This window comes from Myotis yumanensis, unplaced genomic scaffold, assembly GCF_028538775.1.
Source record: "Myotis yumanensis isolate MYYU_CA2020_CCGP unplaced genomic scaffold, mMyoYum1.0.hap1 SCAF_16, whole genome shotgun sequence".
NCBI lineage: Eukaryota > Metazoa > Chordata > Mammalia > Chiroptera > Vespertilionidae > Myotis > Myotis yumanensis.
The window spans coordinates 41,783,082-41,800,233 of NW_027223767.1; positions in this window are offsets into that span (position 1 = coordinate 41,783,082).

A 17,152-nucleotide genomic window follows, 5' to 3' on the forward strand; every position below is an offset into this window, starting at 1 on the left:
ATGTCTTGCCCATGTTCTCATGGCAGGGATGTGGACAGGCACGGTAGGACAGAGCTGGCTGGTCCTGTCCTCTGCAGAAACAGGCGGAGACCCCCCAAGAACACGTCCACACAGCTCAGTTGGGAACAGCCTCCCCTTGACCCAGGCATGGGCTTTGGGTAAGAGAGCAGGCGATTGTAGCCTCTATGAGGACTTGATGGAGGCCATCTGAACACGTCCCACCGTGGGCTCCTCACAGGTGCTGCTGCCTCCGTCTGAAACCTCTCCCACACATATGTGTGCGTGTGTGCACGTGCCCACAAGTAGCCCGGGCTTAACAAAATGACGACTCCGGCCTTCCACTTTTACCTTAAAAGCCGGTGTAGGCTCTGACCCGCTTTCCCTTGACCTGTCCCAGGGTGTTAATATTCTCCCGGCCCCCTAGGAAGGTGGTGAGCACCGTGAGGAAGACGACAGGCCGAGGGTACCAGGCCTACCCGCTCTACCCACCTGTATAGCTCCTTCAGTTCCCATCAAGGTCGTCAGCCTCCTGTTCCTTCTTCTCGCAATTCCTCCCACACGGGCCCTCGTAAGTCACCAGCTCTTCTTATAAAACAGTGGTTCTCAACCTTGGCTGCACATTAGAATCACCTGGGAATCTTTTTAAAATCCTGATTTCTGGGCCTCATCCTCCAGAAATTCTGTTTCTTTGTTAGGGGATGGGGCCACAAACATTAGTAACAAAGAAACAGAATTTCCGGAGGATGAGGCCCAGAAATCAGGATTTTAAAAAGATTCCCAGGTGATTCTAATATGCAGCCAAGATTGAGAACCACTGTTATAAAACCTCAGGAACTTTCTATGCACAAAGCAGCAGAGAGGCCGCCAAAGGAAGACAGACTGATCTGACTACACCAGCATGTAAAACCTGTGAAGTTGAAAGAAACAATAAACAAAGTTAGAGGCAAACTAGAACCCAGGGAAAATATTTGCCACGAATATGAGGGATAACAGATAGAATGTTCAGCAAATATTTACTGAGGCCATGCTCTGGGGACTGGGGAAGGGAGCCGAAGGCTGCAGAAGCAGTTGATCAAGTCGTCCCGTGTGCACATGCACACCACGGAAACGCGAGGCGAATGTGTCTGTTTCCATCAAGGTCGTCAGAAGAACCCCAGGGCGGGGACAGAGCTTGGAACACGCGAGGGGGCAAAGCAAGGAGGTGAGGGTGGGGGCGTCAGCAGCAGCCAGAGCACCAGGGACCACAGACCTAAGAGCCACGAGGAACCACGGATGGATTTTAAGTAGGGGCAGGGGCAACGGTGTTAAATTTGCCTTTTGCCAAGCTCACCCTGGCTGGCAAATGGGTGAATGGCTGAGAGGAGGGTGAGGAGAGATGTGAGGAGACCTGAGAGGTCTGTTGTATGAGGTCAGGCGAGAGACGGTGGTGGCGTAGAGCAAGGGGCGACCCCGTCTGCTGGTGACCGTACCTGGTCGACAGGTTGACGGTGATGCCGTGAGAGACACTGAGCCAGAATCATCCGTCTAAGCCACTCCAAGATCCTGACCCTCAGAAACAGTGTGAAATAACAAAGATTTGTTTCTTAAAACTGCCGAGTCTGGGGATAATTTGTAATGCAGCCGTGGATAACTAACACACCCATGACTACTGTTTGGCTCAATTTTTTTCATTAGCAAATATTCATTGAGCAACTGTTATTTCAAAAGAGAGATCATCCATAGAATCTTAAGTAAAAAGCAAAGGCCACAAGAGGGTATGGAGAAGACAACCTGATTTTTGTGTAAAAACGTGCACACAGAAAATGTTTAGAAAGATATTTAGACACCACAATGTCTATTGCTTTCTGCTCTACACTTTCCTGTTGTCTGAATTGCTTTGCAGTAAGCAATGTAGGAGCACTCTTTTTTAAAAAATATATTTTTATTGATTTCAGAGAGGAAGGGAGAGATAAACATCATCCATGAGAGAGGCTGCCTCCTGCACGCCCCCTAGTGGGGATCGAGACTGCGACCCAGGCATGTGCCCTAGACCAGAATCGAGCCTGGGACCCTTCAGGCCACAGGCCAATGCTCTATCCTCTGAGCCAAACCGGCCAGGGCGCATGTAGAAGCTTTCTACGCAGTGTCGTCGTGGTTTGCATTGGGGGAAGTACCGTGAAAGCACTTTAATGAGCCCTCCTTGGAAAGCTGGAAGCTGGAGGGCAGTGTGTTTAAAATCAGTTTCACAAGCTCAGACACACATACCCATTGCCTGGGGATCTGTTAAACTGCGGGGCCCCATTCAGCAGGTTTCGGGTGGGGGGGGTTAGATCCTGCATTTTCCCAACAAGCTCCCAGGTGACACCGAGGCTGCTGGTCCAAGGCCTGCACGCTGAATAGCTCCAAGGCAACCCTGGGTTTAGAGCTCAGGGCTCAGGGTTCAAATCCTGCCGCTGTCCCTAAGGTGTAGTTCAGCTTTGGGGAAAGTGCATACTACTTGGTCTTGGTTTCCTCTCTTTTTTTTCTTTCTTTTTTTAAAATCCTTGCCTGGGGAGGAAAGAGAGAGAGAAACATCGATGTGAGAGAGACACAACGATTGCTGCCTCCCGCACTCGCCCAGACTGGGGCTGGGGAACCTGGAACCGAGGTATGTGCCCTTGGTCTGGAATCGCACCCTTGACCCTTCCGTGCGTTGGCTGAGGCTCTAATCACTGAGCCAAACTGGCCAGGACTTGGTTTCCTCTTTTGTAGAAGGAGGTGAGACCAGATCTGTCATGATCAGAACTCCCTCTTCTGACACTGAGCCCTCTCAGGGGCTGAAATGGGCCTGGCAACCAGCTTCGCAAGCCACACCTCCTGCCTCTTCAGGGGAGGTGCACTGCTGGCCTCCCGGGGAGTAGGGAGTAGGCCCCCGGTCTCTTAGTCAGTGGGGGTCGGCTGAGTCCCTGCGTCCACCCCATCCATGGGTCTCTGCCCCTCCGCGTCCCTGCAGCCCCTCTTCTCTCCAGACGATGGCAGCAGAGGACAAGGAGTCCCAGAGGGTGGCCTCCTGCCAACTGAGGGTGTCAAATGGGCATTTGTAAATGTTTTTGTATGTCCTTTCAAATGGTGACAAGACGAACTGTGCCAGTTCAAATTCACACGGTTTTATTTGCTTACGATTTAGGCTTCAACTCCCCCCTCCTCCCCCTACCCCTCAAGATTTTCTACTAAGTGAAAGAATTTGGGATTAAAAACAGAAACTATGCAGAGATCTTACTGGTACCTGAGCTGAACCACAAGACTTTTACTTAAAATATATATATATATATATATATTTCAAGCACTCTTGAAATTAAACTCATGATTCTCATAGCTTATTCTTAGCATTCCAAGGGCCCCCCAGTGCTTTCTCCTGCAACTGAGACTCTGAGGAGCTACCCTGGGGATTCCCGATGTTTCCCAGGTAAAGGAGAGTCGAGGAACGGGTCCACCCAGGTGTGAGTAGTAGATATATGGAAACTAGATTTGATGTCAGAACGTGTGGATGTTCTAAGGTACAGATCTCGGAGTCTGTGCCATTAGCAGAACACATGTCCTGCTAATTTTGGGTCTGGGTCATAGAGTAACCATTCACCTGGATCAGGCTCATGTTTTGGAGATGGGGGCACTTTCTTTGCCATTTGAAAACTTTTGTAAGATTTCTGAATTGCATTTTTTTTTTTGGTCCAGAATCAGGCAGGCGAGTACTCTCTAGTTTAGGAAAAGCATCATGAAGAAGATGTCTGTTCGTGGAAGGCAAGGCCTCAGAGGAATGGAAAGTGATAGATAAAAGGAATTAAGATGCTCTTCAGAGTGGGCTGTAGGCCAGAGTTTGGGGTTCTTTGGGGAACACAAGGAGAGGAAGAGGAACCCGGCTGCAGGCCGGGCACAAGCAAACACCAGGGGAGGTAGGGGTATTGAGGCAGAAGCTGCAGTCCTGTGGTGAGAGATGCCTGCCACACACCATGTATGTGTGAGATGGAACCCTCTGGGCAGGTTCTGCAGAAGGTGGGGCTTGGGACTACTTAAAAGTTGCCAGTACCGTTTGAGTGCAGGAGGCCCTGAGGGTACCAGAGGAGGCTGAGCTGGGCGATGTCAGCAATTATAGTTTCCTTTGGGTCCCCCAGGTTCCTGGGTGGTTGCCAAGGGATTCTGCCTGTCCTGGGTAGAGACAGGCCGTGTCTTGCCCGGCTGGCGTGGCTCAGTGGTTGCGTGTCAACCTATGAACCAGGAGGTCACGGTTCGATTCCCGGTCAGGGCACATGCCTGGGTTGTAGGCTTGATCCCCAGTCGGGGGCGTGCAGGAGGCAGCCCATCAATGATTCTCTCTCATCATGATGTTTCTATCTCTCTCTCTCTCTCCCTTCCTCTCTGAAATCAATATAATTGTATTTTTTAAAAAGATACACCGTGTCCTGGGGCTCAGCAAATCCCCTGACCCCCGTCTACTTCTTCCTGAAAGTTGTCACGATTGCCTCACGGAGCCGTAAAACCTGCTTGTACTGAGGCGGGTCACTGGGATCTAACCGTCACTCTGGAGACAAGTCCTCGCTTGGCCACAGATACCATCTTGCCACACATTTCCAGTTCAGGACGTTGAGTCATCTTATTCAGCAGTAACCGCTCCTTTACCCTCGTATGTCACGTGACGCAGGAGGAACCCAAACTCCTGCAGACCTGCCAGGGCCCACCTCTCCTCTCTGTTATGCCAAACCTCCTGGCAGAGTCAGAAACACACAACTTCGTCACCGGTGCCTGGGAGGAAGGATGCAGGGAGAAGGACTGTGTCCGGGGTGGGGGGAGGGACCAGGAGGGGATAGTCAGGCAGGACCCTTCACTGCACAATACGCAGGAAGGGCGTCTGGGCTCCCCTTCAAACCGTCTGGTTTTATATTGAAGGTCAGGGTGTGGCGTCAGGAGGCTGGGGACCCACAGGCAGCTGACACCTGGGTGGGCCTCTGATCTCCCTTTCGCCTTGGTTGGGAGGCTATGTATAGCCTCCTTTAATCCGAATTCTGCACGAGAGTTTCGCAGAGAGGGGACGCCCTCCTTTGACCCGGTCTTCCTTGCGTGAGAGATCAGCCACAGAGTGTGGTGTCCTTTCCGCGTTCACCTCTCACAAGCCCGACTTTGTTCTCCCTACTCTCCACTTCCTGTGCCAACCTTCCGCATCCCAGGTCTCCTGTTGTTCTTCTGATGGTCTTCTATTTTTATCCTTCCCCTTTGCTTTGTGGATGGGAGCGGGTAGGGAGGTATTTCCCTCCAACTGAGGGCTGTGGCTGACAGGCACAGTCGTAGCAGCAGCTGTGCAGGAACACGCGTGAGCTTCCATTGGGAATTTGGATTTAATTCTAGCCTAGCCGCTCTCCAACCTTGAGGCCTGAGGGAAACCATAGCCTTTCTCAGAATCTGTTTCTCCATCTGTAAAGTGAGGGAGTTGGTCTAGTGTGTTCCTCTGGGCTCTTTTGATGGCAAATGACAATAAACCAACGCACACAAGCTTGAGCGAAATGGAAGATGTGTTAGCTTTTGGTTGCCACTGGAGGGTGGTAGGGTAGCCCGGCTCTGAGAAGGCAGCTGGGCCTCGGGAACAAATGGAGTCCAGCATTTGACAGTCACCAGGACTTTCTCTCTGTCTCCTCTCCACTTTCCTCGGAATGTTGGCGTCTTTCTTTCTCACCTGTCCAGGTGTCTTCATGGAGTGGCTAGCATGGGCCCCAGTGGCTCCAGGCTCTCCATCTAACAGCTGTGTTACCTGAACAATCTATAGATTAGATAGACTCACTGAGTTCCATATCCAGAATTCTCATGGTAGGGCTCTGATTGGCTCACATTGGACCAGGGCCCGGCCCTGAACCAGTCAGCAGTGGCCATAGAGACAGAGCCTCTTTGTGAAAAACAGCTGCTCCCCAGTCTCACAGTCTTTCTGTGAATGGGGGATGAGGACAGGTAGAGACACTTTCAAGAAAATCCAGGAAGCTGGGTATATGGAAAAAAAAAAAGCGTGGCATAACAAATTGAGTTTGATTGTCGGTGCAAGTTCTACTATTGCTGTATGAAATGGTCTCCGTAAGCCTCTGATCAAAGTTCTTAATATCCTTTGTTCTGAGAAAATGTTGGCAGAAAACTAAAGCAAGTTTTAAAATAAATTACTGGTCAGATCTCAGCTAACACAATTGAGTCTTCTCAAATGAATACAATGAAAATATAACCTTGCTGAGAGGATTATGGGAAGATGATGGAGGACCAAGCACCATGAACCTGTCTCCCCACCTAAAAGCAATTGAACCGTCCAGACCTGTCGGATGTAAATATTTCGGAACTCTGGATCCTATTAAAGGCTTGCAACGCTCAGGGGAAGGCTTGGGCAGTAAATTGCAGTCCATTTCAGCTCTTAGCACAGTAGCAGCCACCCATCCCCCACCCTCGGCCAGGTGGCAAGCAGCTGTGCATGTTCCTGGAGCAGCATGTACACAGCTCGCTAAAACCACGGTGGGAAAAAGGACTGTCATCCAAATATCAGGGATCCGGGCTCCGACTGCTGGCTGCTGCTTCTGAGCTCAGAGGAGTAGACCAAGAGGAGGGGAGCCATTTCTGTTGCTCTCTTCCTCCCCCTGTTCCCATTGAAGCGACATGCAGGGTATTTAAAGGGCCAGTACTCTTCCCCCCTCATCATTTTTCTTTTTCTTTTTTTCCCTTTTGAGAGCCAGAAATTAAAGGCTAGGCCATTCAAAACAACTGCATAAACAGAAAATGAGAAAGCAACCACACATGCCCAGGAAAGACACAGATTCAGAAAAGACCTGAGAAGACCTTAGGTTTACATCTTAGTCTGATCCTCAGCCCAGAGACAATAATAACAGCCAAACAAAAGAAAACAAAAAGTAGCCAACCCTTGGGAAGGGGGAAAATCAGATTTCCAGAGTTACCACATTATTAGATTCAAGTGTCCAGTTCCCAACAAAAAAAATCTCAAGGCATACACAGAAATAAGAAAGTACGGCCCATTCCAAGGCAGGGTGGGGTTAATAAACCAACAGAAACTGTTTGTGAAAAATACCTGATGGCAGATCTACTAGACAAAGATTTAAAAACAATTGTCTTAAACATGCTCAAAGAATTAAAGGCAGACGTGGAAAAAGTCAAGAAAATGAGGAATGAATATACTGAAAATACCAATAAAGAGACAGAAAACCTAAAAAGAAACCAAAAGAAATTCTGGAGCTGAAAACTACAATAATTAAATAAAGAAATTTACTAAAGGGAGTTGAAAACAGATTTGAGCAAGCAGAAGAAAGAATCAGTAAACAAAGAATCAGTAGGACAATAGAACCTACCAAGTCTTAGGAACAGAAAGAAAAAGATTGAAGAAAAGTGAACGGAGCTTAAGAGACCTATGGAACACCACCAAATGGACTAACAGATGCACTATGGGAGCCCCATAAGGAGACAAGAGAGAAAGGGACAGAAAGAATATTTGAAGAAATATTGGCTGAAAATTCCCCAATGTAATGAAATACACAAATATAAGTATCCAAGAAGCTCAATGGACTCCAAGATGTCAAAAAAGTCCTAAACCTGGCCACATTTATAATCAAACATTCAAAAGACAAAGACAAAATCCTTAGAGCAGCAAGAGAGAAGTGACTTGGCCCTAACCCGTCTGGCTCAGTGGATAGAGCATCAGCCTTCGGACTCAAGAGAGAAGTGACTTGATACAAGGGATACTCAACAAGAGTCAGCAGATCTCATCAGAAACGTTGGAGGCCAGAAGGCAGTGGACTGTTATACTCAAAGTGCTCAAAGAAAAATCTTATATCTGGCAAAACTGTCCTTTGAAGAAATTAAGACATTCCCAGCTGAAACCGGTTTGGCTCAGTGGATAGAGCGTCAGCCTGCAGACTGTTCCCAGGTTTGATTCCGGTCAAGGGCATGTACCTTGGTTGCGGGCACATCCCCAGTGGGAGGTGTGCAGGAGGCAGCTGATCGATGTTTCTCTCTCATTGATGTTTCTAACTCTCTATCTCTCTCCCTTCCTCTCTCTGTAAAAAATCAATAAAATATATTTTTTAAAAAAAGAAATAAAGACATTCCCAGATGAACCAAAGCTGAGAGAGTTCATTACCATTAGATCTGCCCTGCAAAAATGCTCAAGGGCGTCCTCCAGGGCGAAACGAGAGGACACTAGACAGTAATTCAAGGCCATATAAAAGAATGAAGATCCTAATAAAGTTAAATACATGGGAAATTATAGAAGCTACTATTATGGTAACAATGGTTTTACGACACTTTTTGTTTTCTACATGATTTAAGAGACTAATACATTAAAATATTATTAGTCTAAAAGCACGTATTATTGTAACTTTGGTTTATAACACCACATGTTGTGTTCTATATAATTTAAGAGATGAATGCATTTAAATGGATTATTGTCTTATATATACAATGTATATAGATATGATTTTGTGACATGAACAACCAAAGAAGGTGAGGACAAAGCTGTAAAAAAAAAAACACAGAGATGCCTGACCGGTTTGGCTCAGTGGATAGAGCGTCGGCCTGCGGACTGAAGGATCCCAGGTTCGATTCCTGTCAAGGGCATGTACCTTGGTTGCAGGCACATCCCTGGTGGGGAGTGTGCAGGAGGCAGCTGATCTATGTTTCTCTCTCATCGATGTTTCTGGCTCTCTATCCCTCTCCCTTCCTCTCTGTAAAAAATCAATAAAATATATTTAAAAAACAAAAACAAAACAGAGTGTAGCCCTGGCCTGTGTGGCTCAGTGGTAGGAGCACTGGCCCATACACTAAAGGGTCATGAGTTCGATTCCTGGTCAAGGGCACATACTTGGGTTGCAGGTTCAATCCCTGGCCCTGGTCAGGGTGTGTGAGGGAGGCAACTGATTGATGTCTCGCTCCCTTTCTCTCTCTTTCTCCCCCTTCTCCCCCTCCCTTCCACTCTCTCTAAAAATCAATGGAAAAAATACCCTTGGGTGAGGATTAAGAACAACAACAAAAAAACAATATTGCAGGAAACGAGGCACAAAAATGCTATAAGGCATATAGCAAACAAATAGCAAAATGACAGAAGCAAGTCCCTCCTTAATAGTAATAACTTTAAATGTAAATGGATTCATCAAAAGATAGATATTGGCAGAAAGGATAAAAAACATGATGTAATTACATGCTGTCTACAAGAGATTCAAAGGCACAAATAGATTAAAAGTGAAAGTATAGAGAAGATATTATATGTAAACTAGGGGCCCGGTGCACAAAAATTTGTGCACTGGGGAGGGGGTTCCCTCAGCCCAGCTTGCCCCCTATCACATACTGGGAGCCCTAAGGGATGTCCTACTACCTGCTCCCTGCTCCCCTTGGGGAGCGGGCCTAAGCCGCAGTCTGGCCTCCCTTTGTGGAAGGCGACCGGGCTGATCAGGGGAAGGCACCAGCCCCATCACCCCGCTGCTGCAGCCACTGACAGTCACTGCAGCCACCAAGGTGTTTTCATCAACACGAACTCCAGTCCCTTTACCATGAAAAAATGACAACTTTCTTTAGGCATTTTCAAGAAGTATCTTTCATAGGATATGACATTTCTTTCTTTCTTTATCCTCACCTGGGGATATGTTTCCATTGATTTTTAGAGAATGTGGAAGAGAAAGGGAAAGACAGAGAGAAACATCAAAGTGAGAGGAACACTTTGATTGGTTGCCTCCTGCATGAGCCCTGACCTGGGCCGGAGCCAGGGAGGAAGCTGCAACCTAGGTACATGCCCTTGGTCAGAATTGAACCCAGAATCTGCGTTGGGCAGGCCGAGGCATTATCCACTGAGCCAAACTGGCTAGGACAGGATATGACATTTCTTAACCCTCCAGAGCAGACCTTCATTTTTTTCTCCAGGAGTGTGGTAAAAAAAACCCTAGGTCACTTTTTGGACTCTTATTACCCAAGTTACTAAGAATATTACCAGTGGCATACAGGGAGCTTAACCAATCAGCAGTCAGAAAAGGTGTTTCCTCTGTAGTTCACACCAATTGCTGGTTTGGCCCCTGCCCAGGCCTAACGCCTCTGGCAAGTCATTAGCCCTGGGACAGGGCACCCTCAGCTCCAAGCCACCGTGGCCATCAAGGATCGCTGGCTGGCTGCGCCCCGGTTCAGGCCGCCACCACCATCAAGGATCACTGGCTGGCTCCTCCCCGGCCCAAGCCTAAAGCCTCTGGCCAAGGTGTTAGGCCTGGACTGGGAACCCCCCAGCTCCCTCTTCAGCTGATCGCTGGCTGGCTCCGCCCTGGTTCCCCACCTCCGCCGCCATCAACAATCGCTGGCTGGCTCCTCCCCGACCTAAGCCTAAAGCCTCTGGTCAAGGCTTTAGGCCTGGGCCAGGGCACCCCCAGCTCCCCTCCGCCGCTGCCATCTATGATCGCTGGCTGGCTCCACCCTGGTTCCCCCCCCATTGCCACCATCAACCATCGCTGGCTCAATGATCGCTGGCTGGCTCCTCCCTTACCCAGGCCTAAAGCCTCAGTCTGTGGCTTGGAGCCGACATATGCAAATTAGCCGCCATCTTGGCTGACAGTTAATTTGCATATACTCACTGATTAGCCAATGAAAAGGGTAGCGGTCGTACGCTAATTACCATTTTTCTCTTTTATTAGTGTAGATAGTTACCAAGAAAGAGCAAAGGTGGCTACACTAATATCAGGGGGAAAAAGACTTTAAATCAGAATAGGTTACAAGAGACAAAGAAGAACATTATATATTAATAAAAGGGTCAGTACAGCAAGAAGATATAGCTAAAACATGGAGTCTACTCAAGTGTACAGATGAATGGATAAGCAATACGTGATATACACGTACAATAGACTATTATTCAGCCTTAAGAAAGAAGGGAATTCTGAAAAATGCTACAACATGGATGAAACTTGAGGCCGTTACGCTAAGTGAAATAAGCCAGACCCCAAAGACAAATACTGTATGTGTCCATTTATATGAGGTACTTAGAGACAGAAAGTAGAATGGGGGGGGGCATTCTAGGAGCAGGGGCGGGGGTGGGAGTGGGGGTGAGGGAGAGAGAGAGAATGGAGAGCTATTACTAATGGGTACCGTTCTACAAGATGAAGAGTTACGGAGATGGAGGGGGGTGATGGTTGTACAACATCATGAGTGTATTTGCTACCACTGAGCTGTACACGTAAGAATGGCGAAGATGGCGAATTTGATGTGATGTATATTTTACCACAATAAAACATTTGGGACAACAAAACAACAACAAAACAACCAACTGCACGAAGAAGCTGGGTAGGCGGTAAGCGGTGGAAAAATTAGACCGACTTGTACGTTTTCGTTCAGAAGTCAACAAACTATGGCTCCTGAGCCAAATCCAGCCAGTGGCCTGTTTCTGTACAGAAAGTTTACATTTTTTTTTTCCAATATATTTCACTGACTTTTTACAGAGAGGAAGGGAGAGAGATAGAGAGTTAGAAACATCGATGAGAGAGAAACATCGATCAGCCGCCTCCTGCACATCTCCCACTGGGGAAGTGCCCGTAACCCAGGTACATGCCCTTGACCGGAATCGAACCCGGGACCCTTCAGTCCGCAGGCCGACGCTCCATCCACTGAGCCAAACCGGTTTTGGCCAGAAAGTTTACATTTTGCCAAAAAGTATAAATATATAATCCTGCCCCACGGAGGGCCATCTAGATGACCAGGAAACTCTCATTGCAGAAGCCAAGGTCCTCTTCCTCTTGGCTCTGCGTCTGCGCGATCAGGGCCCACACACCTGGCTACGAGCCTCCCCGCGGTTAGGTGTGAAGGCCCTCGCCACGGCAGCAGGACGTGTGCAAATTACAGCCCTCGCTACCCAAATGACTCCAGTTCAAACAAACCACAAACCATGCCAGGCAACACCACACTGTGCTTTGTATTGGGCCTTGGGCACAGACTGAACCGAAACTTGCTCTATTTTAGGCACATAAAAAGCCCTTGGACCTGGAAGCAGGAAACTGGTTTTTAAAGATCTTTTTGTTTTGAAGGAATTATAGACTGACAGGAAGTTGCAAAGGCCGTGCGGAGGTCCCAAGTTCCCTTTGCCCCGTTTCTCTCAAATGTTGCCTCTTACGCCATGCCCAGTAGGTACATTAGGTAAGATGCAACGATGGCGAGAAACAATATCAGAACCAGGAAGTTGACTTTGGTACAATGTGGGAGTCTACTTCTATGTCTTTTGATCACCCCGTGTCCATTGGTGTCACCTCCACTGCACTCAGGATACAGACTGCTACTCTAGTCACACCCGCTCCCTTCCCCACATCATCCCTAACCCCTGGCACCCACTGATAGGCTCTCCTTCTCCATCATCTTGACGAGCCTGAGTTTTAAATCCCACTTCTGACCCTGCCAGCTTTGTGACCTTAGATGAGTCGCTTCTCTTTTCTGGACTCGACTATCTCATCCACAATAAGACAAAGCGTTCCTCTCAAAATTCCACAGGATGATAGGATATCAAATTCCACCAGGATTATGAGAAGGAAAAACCAGTTTCATGGTGAAATGAACTAGAGCGATGCTGCTTTAAATCAGGGCAAGGTGGCCCCTTTCCTGTGAATCCTCAGCCCTTTCAGATGGATCTTCCCCTGGGAGATGTGTATGCAGCATTTTCCAGATTTCCCTGAGCACAGAATGCCACTCCCTCCTTTCAGAAGTATCTTCCAGAATATTCGAAGATATGCTGTTGTTTGAGATATGCCCTTTCTGAGAATCTCTGAGGGACCTTCCAGATGAGAATATCTCTGTAGTGCAAGGGTCCTCAAACTACAGCCCGCGGCCACATGCAAATACAAATATTGTATTTGTTCCCATTTTGTTTTTTTACTTCAAAATAAGATATGTGCAGTGTGCATAGGAATTTGTTCATAGTTTTTTTTAAACTATAGTCCGGCCCTCCAACGGTCTGAGGGACAGTGAACTGGCCCCCTGTTTAAAAAGTTTGAGGACCCTGCTGTAGTGGATTGAATTGTGTCCTCCTCACCACCACCACCACCAAAGATGTGTCCACCAGAACCTCAGAATGTGACCTTATTTGGAATAAGGGCCTGTGTAGATGTACTTGAGGTAAGGATCTGCAGGTGAGACCTTCCTGGATTAGGGTGAGCCCTCGATCCAATGAAGAGTGTCCTTAGAACACACGGAAACACGGAGAAAAAGGCCGTGTGAAGGTGGAGGCAGAGAACAGAGGGCAGCCACGAGCCAAGGAACACCGAGGACCGCTTGGCAGCCCTCAGAAGCCACGAGAAGGCGTGGAATGGAATTTCCCTCCAGCCTCCGGAAGGCACCAACCCTGTCAACACCTTGATTCCGACTCCTGGCCTCCAGGCGGTGAGAAAAGAACTTCTGTGGTTTTAAGTCAGCCAGCTTGTGGCTATTTGTTCAGCCCCAGGAAATGAAGACACCCACCCTCGTTAAGGATCTTGGGGATTTTGAAACAGGGAGGGGTCTCCTTTAAGTCTTCTGAGCCACCGAGCTCCTTTCATCCTCAGGGCCTTTGCCGGGAGCACTCTTCTCCCCGTCCTTTCATGTCTGTCTACTTCTCTTGCTGCTGGAACTGGTTCCATGTCACAGTCTCCTTAGAAAGACCATGTCTGACCACCCAACCTAAAGCAGTCCCCCGGCCCCACCATAGTTCTCTAGCACGATATGCGCATTTTATCTTCCCAGCCCTTAGACCAGAGGGTGCCCACAGATTCACTCGTGGGATTGTTTGACTGGCATCTGTTTTCCGTGGGAGCAGGAATAGTATCTGTTTTGTGGGCCTCTTTTCTCAGGCCCTGGAATAATGCCTGACATGGGAGAGGTGCTCGCCAAGTATTCAGCGGGGAAAAAAAGAAAGGGTGGAAGGAAGGCAGGAAGGCAGGCGGGAAGGCAGGAAGAAAGGAAGAAAGGAAGAAAGGAAGGAAGGAAGGAAGGAAGGAAGGAAGGAAGGAAGGAAGGAAGGAAAGGAAGAAGTGAGGGAGGGAGGGAGGGAGGGAAGAAGGAAGGAAGAAGGGAGGGAGGGAGAGAGGGAAAGAAAGAGCACAATAACTCCTTCTGGTTGAGGGCCTGGCATCCACAGGTGGCACCGAGGGGTGTTTGCAGGCCCCAAGAAAGTCCTTTCCTGGGCGTTTCTCTTGCAGGAACTTTTGGGCTTTCAAGGTGGCCACGGCCATTGTGGCCGCTGGGAGTGAGTCAACAGAGAGACACCTCCCAGGTGCTAGGCATTGTCCTTGACTCTGAACCCAACAGTGAACATGGAAAACCCCCATCTCTGCGGAGGGTGGGGCCAGAGAGAGAAAACAGACTGTGAGCAGGTAAGCACGTAAGTGAATAAGGCGGTTTGCAGCGCCGGGACATGCTGTGAAGAAAATAAAACAGCATCGTGTCACAGAGGGGGCTGGAGGGGCTGCTCCGTGGAGGGTGGTCAGGGTGGGCTTCTTTGAGCAGGTGACAGCTGGAATTGGAATGATGGGAAGATAGCCAAGTGAACACTCAGAGAGAAGTGGGGATGCGGGGGTGCGGGGGGGGAGGGGGGGTCGTTCCCAAGCATAAAAGCCATCGAAGGCCCAGAGCCAGACTGACTTGAGACAGCCAAGGCTCAGAGCGCAGGCTGGCATGCAGTGAGAAGGGAGGAGACGAGAGGTCAGGGGTTTGGGGTTTATTCCGAGTGCAATGGGCAACCATCAGAGGCCTCTGAGTAGGGGAATGACATGTATTATTTATGTTCCAGAGAAACCTCCCTGGCTGCAGTATGTAGGATGAACTGCAGGGGGCAGCATGGGGACAGGAAATCAGGGGGGGATGTCATTAGGGTTGCCTGGGCTAGCTTCAGGGCGACTTGGTCTAGGGCTGCCACTGTGAAATGGTGAAACGTGGACACGAGTCTATTTTGGAGGCAGGATGAGGAGGTGAGGAAAAGAGAGAAATTAGAATAAGTTAGTGTTTTGGCCTGAACGAACTGGCTGGCTGGTGGTGCCATTTATTTATGATGTGACAACTTGGGAAGGCCTGGATTTGGGGTGGGGTGGAGGGAAATTAGAGCCCAGTGTTGGCTGTGAAATGCTCGTGAGGCATCCAAGTGGAGGCGATAGGTGGTTAAATATAAGTTAAATACACAAGTCTGGAGATCAGGGGAGAAGTCTTGGCCAGAGATACAGGTTTGAGATGGTCTATGAAGCCACAGCACTGGGTGAGACCCACTGCGGGAGTGAATGAAGACCAAGAGGGGAGACCTCCAGGTCAGCTACCATTTAGAGGAGGTGGAGGAGGAGGCGAGAGGGAAGGAGCCTGAGAAGGAGCAGCCCTGAGTAGGAGGAAAACCAGGAAGTCCACCAGGGAAAGTTTCTCAGGAAAGGAGATAGGGGCCAAGTATGTCAAAGGCCGATGACAGATAGTAAACGAGGCTAGAGAGTTGAGCTTTGGCTTCAGCAAGATGTAGGTCACTGATGATGTGAACAAGAGCCAGTTCACGTAACGATGGAGACAGAGAGCTGATTGGAGCCGGATGGAGTAAGGATGGGGAGGAGCAAGTGGAACCGCACGCACAGAGGCAATGAGAGTGTCAAGGGAAGGCTTCTCGAAGATGGGTGATGAGGCATCTATGTCAGGGGACAATAAAAGTCCAATAATTGAGGGGGAAATGGCTGATGTGGGAGCACCCGCAGGAGTGAGGTCTTCAGAAGGACCGAGGGGCGTGGAATCCAGTTGGCAGTGTGGGATTTGGCTTCCACTGTAACCAGAGGTTGGGGGCGGGGGGGGGGGGGGTGTTAGGGGGAGATGGGTGGTTCTCTCATGATTACATCCATTATTTTTCTCTGACTTACGTGGTGCCATCACCAGCTGAAATTGAGGCCGGGACTGTGGGAGACCCAGGAGAGTGGAAAGCACGACTTAGTCTCTCAAGAGGGAGAAAGGAAAGCATCTACGGCGTGATGGAGAAGCTGGGGGGCCGCTTGAGTTTCACCATTTTGATTTTGAAGTGAGTCCAATCGCCCAGGTGTGCTGGCTCTTGAGCAAAAGTTGATTCCAACCAGAGTTTGGGGTTTTGCCAGGTGAGTACAATGGATGGAGAAGTGAAATTCCGGGTGATTCCCAGGTTGGATCAAGGCCTCCAAGCTGGGTAAGGAAGGCACTGAGGACACGGCTGATGGGGCTGCGGGGCTAAGGCCAGTGGCTTGGAGGTCTCCGTGGGCTCAGGGAATTGCTGGCAGGGGGCTAATTCAGCACCTGGACTGGCAGCATGGGAGCTGCTGTTCAGGGTGTGGCAGGTTTGAGGTTATCGGGGTGACTAGATCAGGTGTATCCATCTGAGGGTGTGGCTGAGGTGGAGCGGAGGAAAGGCTGTAGAGTCAAAGAGGTTCTCTGAACTCTCTTCCCTCCCCACTTGGGAAACACCCTATCTGAGCTAGAAGGGGGAAACCTCTGCATTGTACAAACAGGGCAACTGAGCCGAGGAGGTGCTGGGGGCAGAAACCAACATGTCGGAGCCAGAGTTCTGAAACTCAGGCCCCTGGTGAGGTTAGATTCTTGTTGGTGTCATCCTCCTCCCAACTTCCCACCACGCAGAGCTCCGTTCTCCTCCTCTCTCTGCCCCTGGAGCACAAGGCCCTCCCCCATCACCCCAGCGTGCCCCCTGCGCACAGCTTTTCCTGCACTCCCCAGTCCTCTGGGGACTCTCCTGCAGAAGTTCAAGTCCACAGACGCAAGGACCACCTTTTTGGTGTTAACCAAGCTGTATCTTTACAAATGTCTGATGGCAGATCTTCACGTTTGTTCATTCATTCACTCACTCAGGTGATCATTCATTCATTCATTCAAGTGAATCCATCTTTTTAAAAAAATGTTTTTTTAAACTGATTTCAGAGAGGAAGAGGAGACATAGAAACATCAACGATGAGTGTATTCTTGGCTGCCTCCTGCACGCCCCCTACTAGAGATCAAGCCTGAAACCCGGGCCCGTGTCCTGACCTGGAATTGTGACCTCCTGATTCATAGGTTGACACTCAGCCACTGAGCCCCACCGGCCGGCCAGGCGAAGTGATTCCATCTTTTATTATTCATTCATTGGGTTTGAACTGTTAAACCAAGCAAAAGGAATGACATCCTCAGTCATTGTGAAATTGCT